Raw genomic sequence first — 14095 nt, forward strand, 5'->3', positions numbered from 1 at the left:
CGAGATTTTGAAATCAGTTATTCCTCACATGAGAAATGTTATGTAATCACAGCAAACATAGCTAAAAGTAAGCAAAAGGGAAAAAGGACCCCTGTCGTCGCGCTGCGACCCGGCGGTGCGCGTCCTGTGTCTGTTGATCCATCCGGCGGGTGTTCCCCGGGCATGCACCGTGTGCCAGGCACCACCGTGAGGGCCTGGGGCGTGAGAGTGGACGGAACGCGCAGGCACTTGCAAAGAGGGACTAGCGGGGCCTGAGGCTGCGCCACCGAGGGGCCCCACCCTGTGACGAGGCCTGTGTGGCTGTCTACATGGGGCGGGGGAGGCCTGTCTCCAAACGGCAAGTCTCTCTGCCCCGCCCACCCAGGTGCCCCCCCACACCTGGCCTGGCGCGGAGGCCCAGCTGCCAGGGAGAGCCTGCAGTGTGTGGTGACAGGGGCCAGACCGCCCTGCCTCTGGGCCCCGAGGCCCCACCCTGGCACCTCCCAGGGGGCACCCCTTCTCCCGTCTGTCCTCACTTCCACCATGGTCCAGTGCCTCATGTTTGCACGCAGCCCCAGGCCTAGCGGCCGGCCGGGTGCCTGTGAGGCGGCAAGGTGCTGCAGAGCAGGGCTCCCCTGCCAAAGGGGGGTAGGGGGGACTGCAGGGGAGTGCGAGGCCCCAGGAAGGGGGGTGTGCACCTGCCCTCACCCCTTGGCGGCTTTCTGAAGGGGCAGCTGGGTCGTTCCCCTCACAGGTGCAGAGCAGAGCTGGGGTTTTCACACCCGCCTCCACAGTCCCCTCCCTCTGGGCTCCGGGCACAGCGCCCGCCGCCTTGTCCGGGAGAGGGAGGGAAGGAAGGAAGGAAGGAAGGAAGGAAGGAAGGAAGGAAGGAAGGAAGGAAGGAAGATGAGTGAATGGATGGATGGATGAATGAATGGATGGATGAGCGAGGAATGAGGAAGGAATGCGTGGCTGTCTCTGGGCCCATTTGCCTGAGCGGCGGCAGCCTGGATTCTGGGCCTATGCGCCCCCAGGGGAGCTCCCAGGGCTGGGGTCCGGTGGATGCCAGCATGGGGCCTGTCCTGGGGAAGCCTGGCCTGGGGGAGCCTGTCTCAGGGGAGCCTGGCCACATCACTCCCCACATCTGATTCCTCACCATGTTCTGCCGCCCGGGCTGTTCCGAAGCACCGGCTGTATCGCTGGGGGCTCCCGGTCCCAGGTCCAGGCCGTGGGTCAGTGTGGAGCTGGGGCTCTGACCCCCACCCCCACCCGAGTCACCACCCGTCTGTGCCGACATCCACCGAGACGGCCCCACCCTGTCACCTCTGGGAGTCGGTCCACAAGGGAATGGCCATGTGCTGTGTACCCGAGAGTAAGGGGTTCCATCGTGGCCACCCCCAGTCACGGGGGAGCCAGCTGGGGGGCGGGGCGCGGGCTTGGAGTGGTGGCCGGAGCCTCTCACCCATGTGTCCCTGCCGGAGCCCGGAGGTGGGAAGCAGCCCGGGTTCAGCTCTGCGTTCTCTCTGTATCGGTCGGTCGTCGCTTTCCCAGCCTGGGAGTTTCAAGTACTCGCCCCAGCTGTGGCCAGATCCGGGAAGAGCTGCCGTTCGCAGGAAGCCTGGGGGAAACCCGCGGTGGTTAGCGTCTCAAGAACCTTAACCCACTCGCCGCACCGGCTGCTGCGGCAGCTCAGGCACCGCTCTCAAGGGGCCCATACGCCTGCTAGGGGGCTGGTCCTGTTCCCGTCAGGGGTCGGGAGTCCCCAGGGGCTGTGGCCACCTCACGGGCACCGGATGGGGGTGAAAGTGGAGACTGCGGCAATGTCGTGGTCCAGGGAGAGGGTGCAGACCCGAATCTGGGCTGGTCAGCGAGGTGTCAGGGTGCAGGATCGGCAGGTGGTGGGGCCCCAAGTCTGGGCCGAGACAGGACAGGTGCCTCCCCTCCCCTTCCCAGCGCAGTGCCGGGCGTGGACCTGGGGGACAGGGTCGCTGCAGCCCGGACCACTGCTGTAAAGAGCCGCAGTCCGGCAAGCTTCCTGCTGGCGGCGGCCTTCCCGCCCACTCGTGCAGGAGGCGACCCCTGCAAAGCGCAATGACCGGGCCCGCCTGCAGGTGCTGGGCAAGCGGGGGAGGCCCGAGGGCTCGCCAGGTGCCGGGTGCAGAGCCAGAGCTCTCGGGCTCACGATGCCCTCGCAGGGGCAGACCCCACCTGGCTTCATGCCGGCGGAGGGCCTTGGGCGTGCTGTGAGCTGGTCACAGGCCGAGGCCCCTGCTCCCGGGGACCCTGGGGGGGTTACCTGACGTAGGCGTGTGAACACAGTGGTGTGTACGCGGGTCTGGGCAGACGGCAGTGTGGGGGGCCTCAAAGTTTTAAATGCCCCCAAATCATGACCTAGAAGAACATCTGGAGAGCGCACCAAGAACGGCACGTGCGGTGGGTCTCGGCGGAAGGCGCCCCGGTCCCCACAGAGCCTGTTGGCGGGCACGCATGCAGGGCCTTCAGCCGTGAAGTGGGCTCTGGGCCCTCTCGTCCCAGCTCCCCCGGGTCTCCCCGTGGTTCCGTCACCCCTCGCCTCCGCGCTGGGCTCAGCCTGCGGAGCGGAGGAGCCAGGCCTGCCCAGGGGCCCCAGGCCTGCGCCTCCGGCGTCTGGTCTGGACGAGAGGACAGGAGGGGCGTCACTGGGCAGCTGGTTGGCCTGTGACCTGGAGAGCGTGCAGGAGCCTGCGGGGGTGGGGTGCCGGGTCTCTGGGAACCCTCCAAGCTGCCGGGGCACCGAGTGGGGTCCGGTGCCCAGCAGGGCAGAAGGGTGTGAGCAGCGGGGTCAGCCAGCACCCCGATCTGCCCCTTTTATCAAGTGTGGCGCTCCCCACCCAGCCCCGAGGGCGCGTCCCTGCCGCTCCTTGGGGGTGGGGGTGGGGGGGGGGTGGCTGCATCGTCATCTCTGTCCTGGGCTTTGAGGTGCTCACAGACACCAGGGCCCAGGTTTCTGGTTGGCCAGATATTCTAATCTTCGTTTGTATGCAAAAGAAACACTTTGAGGTGACTTTTTATATAGCAAGGTGATAAAAACGGCAAGAGCCTCAATTCCCTCCTTGTGTGGCCGCGTGCCCTGGCTGCTCCTCGCATTTTACGCCTCATCACAGAGTCACAGGGCAAGCCTGCTGCCAGGGCCGATGCGGGAGGGGGCTGGGCCTCCCTAGGGCCGGCTCTGGAGGGAGGGTCTGCTGCCTTGTCTGAGACCTCAGGCGCCTTGCCCGCATCTCCCCTGTCCTCGGCGGGTGAGCACAGGCCCCCCTGAACTCCCAGGGTTTCTTTTTTTCCTGCAAATTTTGGACCCAAGGGTTTTTTTTTCTGTTTTTGTTTTTTTATTTTTGGCCCACACTGATGCTGGGACACCAGGGGGTGGGACAGTGGCCCTCAAGCTGCTTCGGGGGAGCTGGCCAAGGACCGCATGTGCCCTCGGGGAGCAGCGGCCCAGCACGGGGTCCCGGGGGAAGGGCGGGCCGCCATCCTGCACAAAGCAAGGAAGCCTGACGTCACCAGGCGGAGGTAAACAGGCAGCACTTCCTCTTTCACTTCCCAGGGGCTCCTGCCTGCTCCGGGAGGTTCTCAGACTGAAGACGCCTTTGCACAGGGCCTCCGGCCGCTCTCCTGGGCCCGCCCCTCTGTGGGCAGGAGAGGGTTGGAAACACAACGTGTGAGCGGTCCCTGAGGGGACAGTGCCAGGCTCCAAGAGGGGACAGAGGCTGGCCTCACCCCACCCCACCCCACCCCACCCCACCCCATTTTACGGGCAAGGAAACCGCGGCCCCGAGGGTTTACGTGACTCCTGATCAGAGGGCTGGCTACCACTGGCACGAAGAAGTCCTCCGTACCGTGCCTTTACGGGGGGGGGGGGGGTTAGGACGGCTCCTTGCCCCATACCGGGCCCTGGCTGCTCTGCTGCACGTGCCCACAGCGACTGTTCACACCCCCCTGCCTGCCCGGGCTGCGGAGGAGGGGCCTGGCGTGAGGAGAGCCTCAGCTCCATCCGACTTATCAAAGTGGCCACGTCCTTTTCTCCCCGGATGTCTACCCCCTCCTCCGTAAAACAGGATGTTCTCTACTCATAGAGCCGCTGTGAAGGTGACCGGGGCCATCCCTGTGAGACCCCAGCGGCAGGCTAGCCCGTAGTAATTTCTATAAAGTGGAGATAAGCATTAAACCTTTTGCAGCCATTTTGCAGGCAACATAGGTTAAAAAGCCTCAAATAAATGGCTTAAGCAAGGTAAAAATTTGTTTCTTAGTCATGTTTGAAAAATCTTTAACTATGTGGTCCAGATCCAGGGGAGAACCCCAGTCATCAGGTACCCAGCCGCCTTTCTGCTCTGCCATCCCTAACACCTCGTGGCACAAAATGGCTGCTAGAAATCCAGCCATCACATCCCAGCTCTGGGGAACAGGAAGGAGGAAAAAGGAAGACTGTAGTACATAAGAACTTTCCTAGAAGCCTCACCCAATGGCTCCTCACTCACTTCTATTTTCAAGGAAGGCAGGGAAATGCCATTTTTCTCACTGGGCACATTGTCACCCCCAGGACTGTAAAGATCCTGTCAGTAAAGAAAAAGGGGGACATGGATGTTAAACAGAAGAACAACAGCATTTTGTATACCCTCCTCACAGAGTGGTTTTGAAAAAGAGACAATATCATGGTTGATTAGGCGTCTCAGTACCTTTAATAATCATTAACTGAATATAAAAGATCTGTGACCAGAACATCTGGAAAAAATGAAACTGAGTTTTCAACAGACCCCCTTTGCACCGAGATGGCGTGAGAAGCAAAGGAAGAGGCCCCGCCCCCCTGCCAGAGCCAGGGCCCGGGCTCGGAAGGCCAAGAAGGCCGAGGGGAAAGGGGCCACGGCCACAAAGGAAAGAAAACCCACGGGCCACCCACCTCGGGCCACCCAGTGTCCTCCGACGAGTGTCCCCAGGAGCGCCCTGGCCGAGTTCCCCAGCGCGGAGTCGGCTGTGACGGGAGAGGACACACCGCACTCACCCTCACCCGCGGGGGTGCCGGGGGGGCAGGGGGGAGCGCGGTCACGGCGCCCAGGCTGGGAGGGTGTCCCCTGACATCACGCAGCCGAGGCCACCGCCGGACGGGACAGGAGGCACACGTTCAACGGGCCCAACTGTGGAGGTTTGGGTGTTGCCAGCAAAACCAGGACCATCTGAACTGAGCCCAGCTGGCTGATTCTAGATGAGCTCAGCACCCCTGGTCAGCACGCAGAGCGCGCGGGGACGCGACGAGGGGGCAGGGGGAGCACCTGGGGGGCGGGCCAGGGCAGCTTTGTGGGGGGGGCGCTGCAGGGGGCGGTGCGGGGGGCGCCCTGGAGATTCAGATGGGCTAGTTGAGCTCCATGGGAGTTGGGGTGCGCCGAGGGGGGCAGGGGTGAGCGCTGCGCAGGCCCGCTGTGGAGGGCCCGAAACCCCATGCCGGCGGCTGAAGCTCATTGGGACGGCGCTGGAGAGCCGGGGCAGCGCCCTCTGCAGGGCGGGGTATGAAATCCAGGCCATGCGCTGCGGTGGGGACGGCAGCCCAGGCTCGCCACACTCCGGAGCCAGGGTGGGGAGCAGTAAGGAGACACGGGCTGTGGTGTCGCCCCCACCGCCCCCCTCAGGCTGCTCAGCGCGTCTGAGCCGAGGGCCAGTTTCGGCAGTGGGGGGGGGGTCTCCCCGGAAACCACTATAGGGAGGCCTGGCCAGCTCCCGAGGGCAGGCCAAGGCCCCAGCTGGGTGAAAAGGGTGCTCCTCCAGGCCAGGCGGGGGATGTGGGTGCCAGGCAGGGCACAGAGGGCAGCCAGGGGCAAGAGGCAGGTGGGGGACCCACCAGCCCGAAACCAGGGTGACAAGATTCTCTGGGGCTAAGGCAGTGGCGAGTGGGAGGGGCCAGGCTCGAGTGGTGAAGGATCAACGCTTTCTCCCATGGTCCTCGGGGGGCTCACTGGGCCCCTCCGGATGAGGGGGCACGTGGGCAAGACCCCAGCTCCAGCCCCTCCGTGGGCTCCCTGCGAATCGGAGTCTAGCGGGGCAGGCCTAACAGCGGCGCGGCCCAGAGCGGGCGTGGGGGCAGCGGAACAGGTGTGGCCGAGGGCCCTGGAGCCAGGGGGCGCCGCTGCCATCAGCACCAGCCTGGCCCGGCCCGGCTCCCTCTGGTGCACATGCGACACCGGCTCCTGTCTTGTGAAGCGTGAGACACAGCTCAGGTAAAGCCCCCAGGTAACTGTCGCCCTGCAGGTGTCTCCTCGAGAGCCGGTGTTGAAAGAGCGGCTCTCGGGCGGGTTGTGGAGCAGCTGAGCCTGCCCCGGCCCACAGCCCTGCGTTCCCCCAGCGGTGGGGCATTTGTCAGACACAGGGTGGGGACGAGCCAGCAGATCCCACCAGGGGGCGGGAGCTCAGCTCCAGACCAGGCGGCTGCAGCCCGGGCGAGAACAAGACACTATGGAGACGGACCCCCAAGCTCCAGAGCTCGGCATCCGTCACCGCGCCGTCATCGTCGTCCTGGGGGGAGCCAGCGCGGCCATTCTGACCGGTCTGGGGCTAGGAAGACCCGGGAAGAGGTCCGGGCTTGAGGCGCACTCGGTCTGTCCCAGGCCCGCTCGCGGTCCAGCAGGGACTGTCGGCCGGAAGAGCGAGTTCTCGGGAGGGGCAGAGTGGACTGGGCAGTGTCCCTCACCTTTCCTCAGAGGGGTCAGCAGACTCGGGCTCCGGGGCAGCACGGCGAGCACAGCCCCGCCCACCACGCCCTAACCCACGGGAGGCCTCGGCGTCCTCCTCCAGCTCTGTGCACGGCGGGACAGAGCCGGGGCCCCTGACCCTGGAGGCTGCTGGGTGCCCGCCCTGTGAGGGTGGCCCCCCGCTCCGGCCATCTGTCCTGGGGGCGGCCACCCCCGCCTGACTTGGAGAGAGGCAGCGACTGGCGACAGTCACTCAGGCAGGGAGAAAGAGCCTCCGTCCACGGGTCTCGGTCTCTGAGAAGGACACACCAGCAGCAGCCCCCACCCCCGCCCCTGGCTCACACGCCGCCAGGCTCGGGGGCGAGCCCAGGAGCTGCCCCCAGGCCCGGGTCAGAGCTCCGAGCCCCCCACCTCGGTGCCTGGCCTGCTGGGAGGGCCAGGGGCCGGGAACCTGGCGGCGCATCCTGCCTCCCTGACACGCAGTAGGGGCTCAGCTGACGCCAGTGGGGGGCTCCGTGGACTTCTCCCTCGGACCCTCTCGTCAGGGCGGGCACGAGTGGCGGCCACAGGGTCAGTAGCCACGTTCAGAAAAGTGGAGAAGCGGGTGACATTAATCTCGACAGCGCGCCTGAGTTAACTCGGCCTAGCTAAGACACGGCCACTTTGGCGTGTGGTCGGCTGAAGCTAACAACCAGATAACCGCCTTCTCCTCCTGCCCCACGCCCCTGACCGCGCTCCGAGCCGCACGTGCCTGGTCGCCCTTGCTGGGCAGCGTGGGCCTGGGCCCCCCGGGGCCACGTGTGTGCCCAGCAGACAGCGCTCTCAGGGAGGCCCGGCCTGATCCCTGACGGCCTCGTCCCAACTAACTACACCTTCAAAGGCGTTCTTTCTGACCGGGGTCACATTCCGAGGTCCTAGGGGACGTGAACTTGGGGGATCCCCAGCTCCTTCCCTGGATATTTCACAGGCGTCCTGCACACAGTCCTTGCTGGTTCTGCCTGATCCCCTCCAGGGTTTGCTTCTCCGGGAACCTGGGCCGACGCAGCCCCTTGGCGTGGTCGGGCCTGCGAGGCCGGGCTCGCCCTGGTGGGGGCGGGCTGCCCAGGGAGGCTGATTGGCCGGCGGTGTCCGGAGTGCCAGGTGCTGGGCCGAGGCCGGTGGCTGAGTCGGCAAGCGGGAGGCCCCAGGCCGAGCCCGGGTGTCTGGCTGGGTCAGCTGAGTGGGGGACCTGTGGTCCCCAGCGTGGGAACTCTGTGGCGGCGGGTCTAGAGGGAGGGGACACGTTTGGGCTTGGGGTACAGAGTGTGCATGAGGAGACTCCTGGGGTCAGGGGTCACTGTGGGAGGCCGGGTTGTCCCCCAGCCTCATTGGTCCCAATCTGGTGCCAGGGCGGGGACAGCAGGAAGCAGAGGGATCCCTGGAGACATGCGGCCCCAGCGTGCCGGAGCCGCCTGGGAGGGTGGGGGCTGACTCTGCCGCCCCCGGGCCTGGCTGGTGGCGTGACCCACGGCGAGGGGCCCAGGTCCGGGTCGGAACCAGGGGTGGCCAGTCCATCAGGGGACACGGGCAGGAACGGAGCAGAGGTGAGGGCCAGTGGGGGGAGGCCAGAGGCGAGAGCCAGGGGCAGGTTTTGGGGGGTCAGGTGCAGGGCCATCGGTAGGTTCCCTGACCCTCATCCTGGAGGGAGCGGGCGAGCGGAAGACAGTCACGGGGGAGCGGACAGACACTGCCTGCAGGGCGGCGGTAGCACGCAGGGCTCTGTGGCTGCCGCAGCCCCCTTCTCCAGGGTCGGACCCCCGGGGGCGCAGCGAGGAAACGAACCCCAGCCCCGAGCCCTCTGGCCGTGAGAGGTAGTGAAACGTGAGGGCCGAAGCCTGTGCCGATTCCCACAAACCCACCCTCGGCTGACTCTCCCCGGCCGCCCCTCCAACACCGGGTGGAACTGATCTGAGGCCGAGGTCACTGTCATGTGCTCCCTGTGCCCCGGGCCTGCGGCCCGTCCCCGGCTGGGACAGTTCCTAGACGCATGGGGAAGTGGCAGCGACGCCTTCCTTCCGTGAAGACCTGCCCGCGGTTCTTGGAAGGGCTCCAGGTCCTCGAGCCTGTGAGCCGGCTGTCCTGTCTGCCCAGCCGGCTCACAGGCTCAAGGCTGAGTGGGGAACCGGGGGGCCCCGGCCCACACTGCACCAGATGGGATGGCCCTCAGTGTCCCGACACACACACACGCACGTGCTCACACACACATGCACGCACACGCACTTGGCAGTGGGTGTCGGGGGCTCCATCAGTGGCTAGCTGGAGGAGTAGCAACAGGGCTGGGCAGCGATCGGGTCTCCTGGGCTCTGCCCCTCCTGGACCCAGGGTGGCCAGGCTTTGGGCTTCAAGGAGAAGAGGGACAGAGATGGGGCAGGAGAGCCCAGCCGCTGCTCTGGCCTGATGCGGCCCACGGGGACCTGGAGGTGTTTGGGGTCGAGGCCTGGCTGTCCCGCTGGGCTGTGACGCTGCACCACACCGCTGTCCGTGGGCGCAGGACCGGCCTCCCCTCCCCCACTCCTTTCAGGGCCCTGAGGGGACACATCCTCTGTCTGCGGGTGTGTGTCCGGCACGGGGTAGTGTTTCCGGTTGGCCAGGGGGCACCTCTTGGGGGTCCCGAGTCCCTCTCTCCTCTCCAGGCCTCCTCTCTTGGTGCTTCACTCAGGTCCCCACTGGAGCCCCTGCCCTGGGTGGCGGGGAGACAGGGAGGCCACCGGTCCCCCCTGGGGTCTGCCCTGGCGTCCATCCGCCATGTGCGGGAACCCCCACACCGCCTGGGGTGCTCGAAAAGCGCTGTGGGAATGAATTTGAGGAAGCAGCTTTGAGCTTGCACTGGGCCCCCAGTGAGTGAGAGCCGAGGGGGGTCTGGCCAAGCAGTCCAAGTCCCGTCTGAGCGTGACATCCTGGTGCAGGGGACAGGGCGCCGTCCACCATGGAGCAGAGTTTGGCACCACCGAAAGTTCCAGGTGGTGAAATATTGGGGGATCCGAAGCCCGAGCCGGTTTTCAGCAGACCCACCCCAGGCTGACCCGAGTCCCGCTGAGGAAGGCTTTGGCGCGAGACAGCCCGGGTCTCGCCTGCACCCCACACTGACCACAGGGTGCCCTGGGGTGTCTGTCAGCGGTTGTTGGGGGCCTGGCGTGAGGACGCATGTGGGCACCTGCACCACTGCGCACCCACTGGGGTGCAGACCGAGCCGTTGCCATCGCCGCCACCCCTGGCCTGTCTGCCCAGCCAGGCCTCGCAGCTGCAGAGGGTCCCAAAGAGGGGTGAGTCCAGGCCGCGGAGGGGCAGGGCGCCAGCGTTTACAGAGGGTCCACCTTCACCCTCGCGCCAGCCTCTCCCGGTCCACAGGGCTACCTACTCCCTGCAGCTACTGAAGGGTGGGCTTGGGCTGGCAGTGGGTCCTTCCGCCTCCACAGCTGGGCCCTCCCCGCCGGGCGGAGGCTGGGCAGTGCCCTGGCTCCGGGAAGCACCACCCACCCGTGCAGGGTGGAACTGGACCGAGGCTCTGGAGCCAGAAATAAGCGGCCGTCAGGTCAGTTATCAGGGCTGGAGGACAAGGGCAGGCACAGAGGACAGGGACCTGCCCATGTGGCTCTTGTGGTCAAAGCAACATGCCGAGGGCCCGAGAGCGGAGATGGGGTGGGAGGGTCGGCCATCCCTGCCTGATGGGAGAATCAGAGAGTGCTGCCTGCAGGAGGTAGCATCTGAGCCCATCAAGTTCGGTCAGTCGTCTCTGCAGGCAAGGGGGAAGGACCTTCCAGGGCAGAGGAGCAGCAGGTGCAGAGAGTAACCTTGAATAACCTTGGACTTCCCTCTCGGGCCCTCGAGAGCTGGGCTGGTACCTGACTTCCCCTTTCCCACCCATGCGCTGTCAGCTATTTTTGTCTTGATTCCCATTTTGGACGGGTCATGCTGGTTCTCACGTCTGGCCCCATCCTCACGGCCCCGCACCCCGTGGCAGCTGGGCCGCAACTTCCTGTCTTTCTTCACTCAGCGGAGGACCCGTGCGGCCACCCCGCTGTGCAGGCTCAGACCCGGTGGCTCCCCCGGCGGGTTTGCACAGCAGCCCCCGCCCCGGCCCGGCCCCAGCCCCGGCCCCGGCCCCGGACACAGGCGTTTGCGGCTGCAGCTGCCAGGCGCCAAAGGTTGCGAGGGGCTCCCTCTGTCCTCTCCCTTCTGCCCTCCCTCCCTTCCTGGGACCTTCTTGAGGCAACACCCACGGGGGGACAGTCGGGTTGCAGCGCCGGCATCGCGGAGTGGGAGTCGGCGTTGGGGACAAGGCACCCTCTCGGCCATCAGTGTGGGGACTTGGAGACAGCCCACTGCAACCACGTGGTCTGCACACAGTAGGGCTCCAGAAATAGAGGAGACCGTGGAGTTCCCCATTTTCTGGCGCAGTTTTTCATGTTTACGGAGAACGTGTGTAACCATCACACCGAGGACACCCCACCCCGCCCGCTGAGGCCTCGGGGGCCGCCGCGGCTGCCCGGTCCCGAGCGTGGCGCCTCCGTCCCCGCTGTCCTTCGTGGCTGTTGTACACCTTGTGGGTCTGGCCCGCGCTCGGGTGTGGTTTCCAGGGACTTGCTTCCCTGACTCGTGCTGGGTTGGGCCCGCAGGGACCGTGGGCTTCTTTCTTTCCCCAAATACCCCTGTGCGTCTGTTATGCCACCCCTGTGCGTCTGTTACGCTGTGCCGGACGCAGGGCTGGCTGCTGGGGGTGCAGGCCCACGGCGCGGGGTCGCCCGGCCTGTCGGTGCTGGGCCGAGTCCATGTGGGCTGGTGGTAATTCGCCGCCTACACTCAGCCCCACTGCGTGCCAGGCCTGTCAGGCACAGCCGTGGCCAGCACACAGCAGGTGCTCCGTAGGTGTGTGTTGAGCAGAACTGGATGTTTCTGTGTGGGACAGGGCAGCACCATCACTCCGGTCTCACAGCCGGTGAAGGAGCCCGTGTGCCAGTGGCTTTGAAGCCCGGCTGCGCCTTTGCTGGCCTGGGGGGGCCCTGGGGGGCCCGTGGGGCTCGGGCGGCCGGGCAGGGCCAGCCCTGCAGGCGCTCCCCCACCGCTCAGGGGGTTTTGGAACTGTCCCACGGGATCCTGACCCGCCACCTGCACCCTTCTCAGCCCCGTGAGACGCTGAGTTCGGAGGCTGGGCGTGGGGCGCTTGCCTGCACTTTTCCTCTCAGGTGTTTGTTTTTAAAGGAGAAAACAGCTGTTCACGATGGGGTGACAGCTGGCTAGAGCAGGCCGGGGGCGGGCAGGTGGCCCCTCCTGCAGGTGGTTACCCTAGGTTTGCGGTGACACGGTCCCCTCCATCACCCCAACATCTCCCTGACCAGGGCTGGGGCCTGTCCCCCCGGGACCATGCCCAGAGCCCGTGGGTTGGCTGCGGTCACTGCCCCCCGGTCTATACAACCCTCCCGGTCCTTCCCGCCTGAGGAGCCCGCGGGGAGAAGGAGGCCCGGACCTAAACGCCACGGCACACACACGGCCTCTGGCTCGTCTCCGCCCCGCGCAGGGGTCTGCAGGCTGCCGATGCCAGCTGTCTCTCTGGGGCTCCTCCCTCCCCACTGGCCCAGTCCCATGGGGTCCCCCACGTGAGTGAGAGTTGGCTCTGTGCCAGCTCTGGGGACAGAGCAGGAGGCCCCTCAGCTACAGTCCCTGCCCGCAGGGCGCTGAGGGCCCAGCCAGCCTCCAGTGGTGATGTCCGGGCTTTCAGCATCTCTGGGCCACACCGGAAGAAGATGACTTGTCTTGGGCCGCACATTAAATACACACAATACACACAATCGTGACACACAATCTCAAAAAAAGTCTTTGTGTTAAGTAAATTTACGATTTTGTGTGGGTTGCATTCACAGCCATCCTGGGCTGCATGGGGCCACGGGCCGCAGGCTGGACGCCCCTGCCTAGAGTACACTGTGGTCCCCACAGGGGCGGTGGTTTGGGGGCCAGGTCTTGTCTGTGGGGCAAGAGGAGAAGCCTGGGGCCAGGCCTGCCCCTCTCCCCGCACTGCCCACGCCGCCCCCTTCCCGCCCCTGCCCGCTAACTGCAGAACTCCGCTGCCTCTGTGCGGCCGCGAACCAGCTTTCTCCAGCACCGGACTGGCCCCGTGTCTTTCCTGGCCAAAGTCCTCCGCCGCCTGCCAGGACCCCCAGGACCGAGGCCAGCCTCCTGAGCATGGCACCCACACCTTCCCCATCTGGACCCTGCCCCCGCTCCAGCCCTCCGTTCCTCCCCGGGGTGCCCGGAGCCCCCACCGCGCCGTGGGCACCACCCCAGGCCGGGAGGAGACGGACATCCCTCAACTGCGCCCCCCGCTCCGCGCCCAGGGGTGGCTCTCGGGTGTCTGCGTGCACCACGCTGTTCCCCCGGCCTCGCCAGACGGGCCCTCTGGGGCTCCTCTTCCCGGAAAAACGCCTCCTCGCCCTCTGTGGTTGGTTCTGGGGGTTTTCCCCTGGCCCCGGTCTCCCTCCGGTCACGTCTGAGTCCACAGCGACTTCTTCCTCCTTTCCACTGGGCACACTCATTGGGCTGGGAGCTCGGCGGGGGCGGGGGGGCACTTGTATTTTACTCTGTGTTCCCAGCTATTGTGACAGGCCGGGGCACACAGTAGGTGCTCAGTAAACAGCCCAGCAGAAACAAGCACACTGAGGCTCGGGACAGAGCTGGCTGGCCCGCCCCTGCGCTCGGCAGGCGTGTGGGTGTGTGTATTCGGTGCTCCTGGCCGCCTGCGAGGTGGGGCAGGCCCTGAGCACAAGTGAGGACACTGGGGCGCAGGGAGGCTGGGTGTGGGCCCCAGGATTACGCCCCCCCGTGGGGGGCGGAGCCAGTCCTGGGACCAGGCACCTCTGCGCAGGTACAGGCGGCCGGAGGAGGGAGCAGGGCAGCCAGGTGCCCACGGGCTGTGACAGGAACTCATCAGCGGGGCCCTTTCCCCCCCTTCCAGGGACAGAGGGACATCGGTCCAGAGCGGGACGTGGGTCATCCTACACACTCATGCCCTGCGGTCACCGGAGAAATGAGACCGCTCCACACCGCCCACTCAGCCCTCCGCTCCCTGGCTACATCTGTGTGTTTACGTGCACGTGAAAACGTCACATCACACACGGCACGTGGCTCTGAGGGCTCCTGGGAGGAGGGTGGGGGCTTTGTCCCGGTGCACCGGCTGCGTGGGGCAGCGGTTCCCCCCGAGGAGATGGATGGCTGCGTGTCCAGGCACCCGCTGAGAGACCCTGTGGTTCTCGGACCTCGAGGGCATTGTGACCAATGTGAGGAGCAGAACGTGTGACCCCCAAACGGTGCCCCCTGGGCATGTGGGTCATTTGAGCTGAATGCAGTCGAGACCACGTGGGCTCAAGAAATAC

This window comes from Phyllostomus discolor, chromosome 7 (genome assembly GCF_004126475.2).
Source record: "Phyllostomus discolor isolate MPI-MPIP mPhyDis1 chromosome 7, mPhyDis1.pri.v3, whole genome shotgun sequence".
Classification (NCBI taxonomy): domain Eukaryota; kingdom Metazoa; phylum Chordata; class Mammalia; order Chiroptera; family Phyllostomidae; genus Phyllostomus; species Phyllostomus discolor.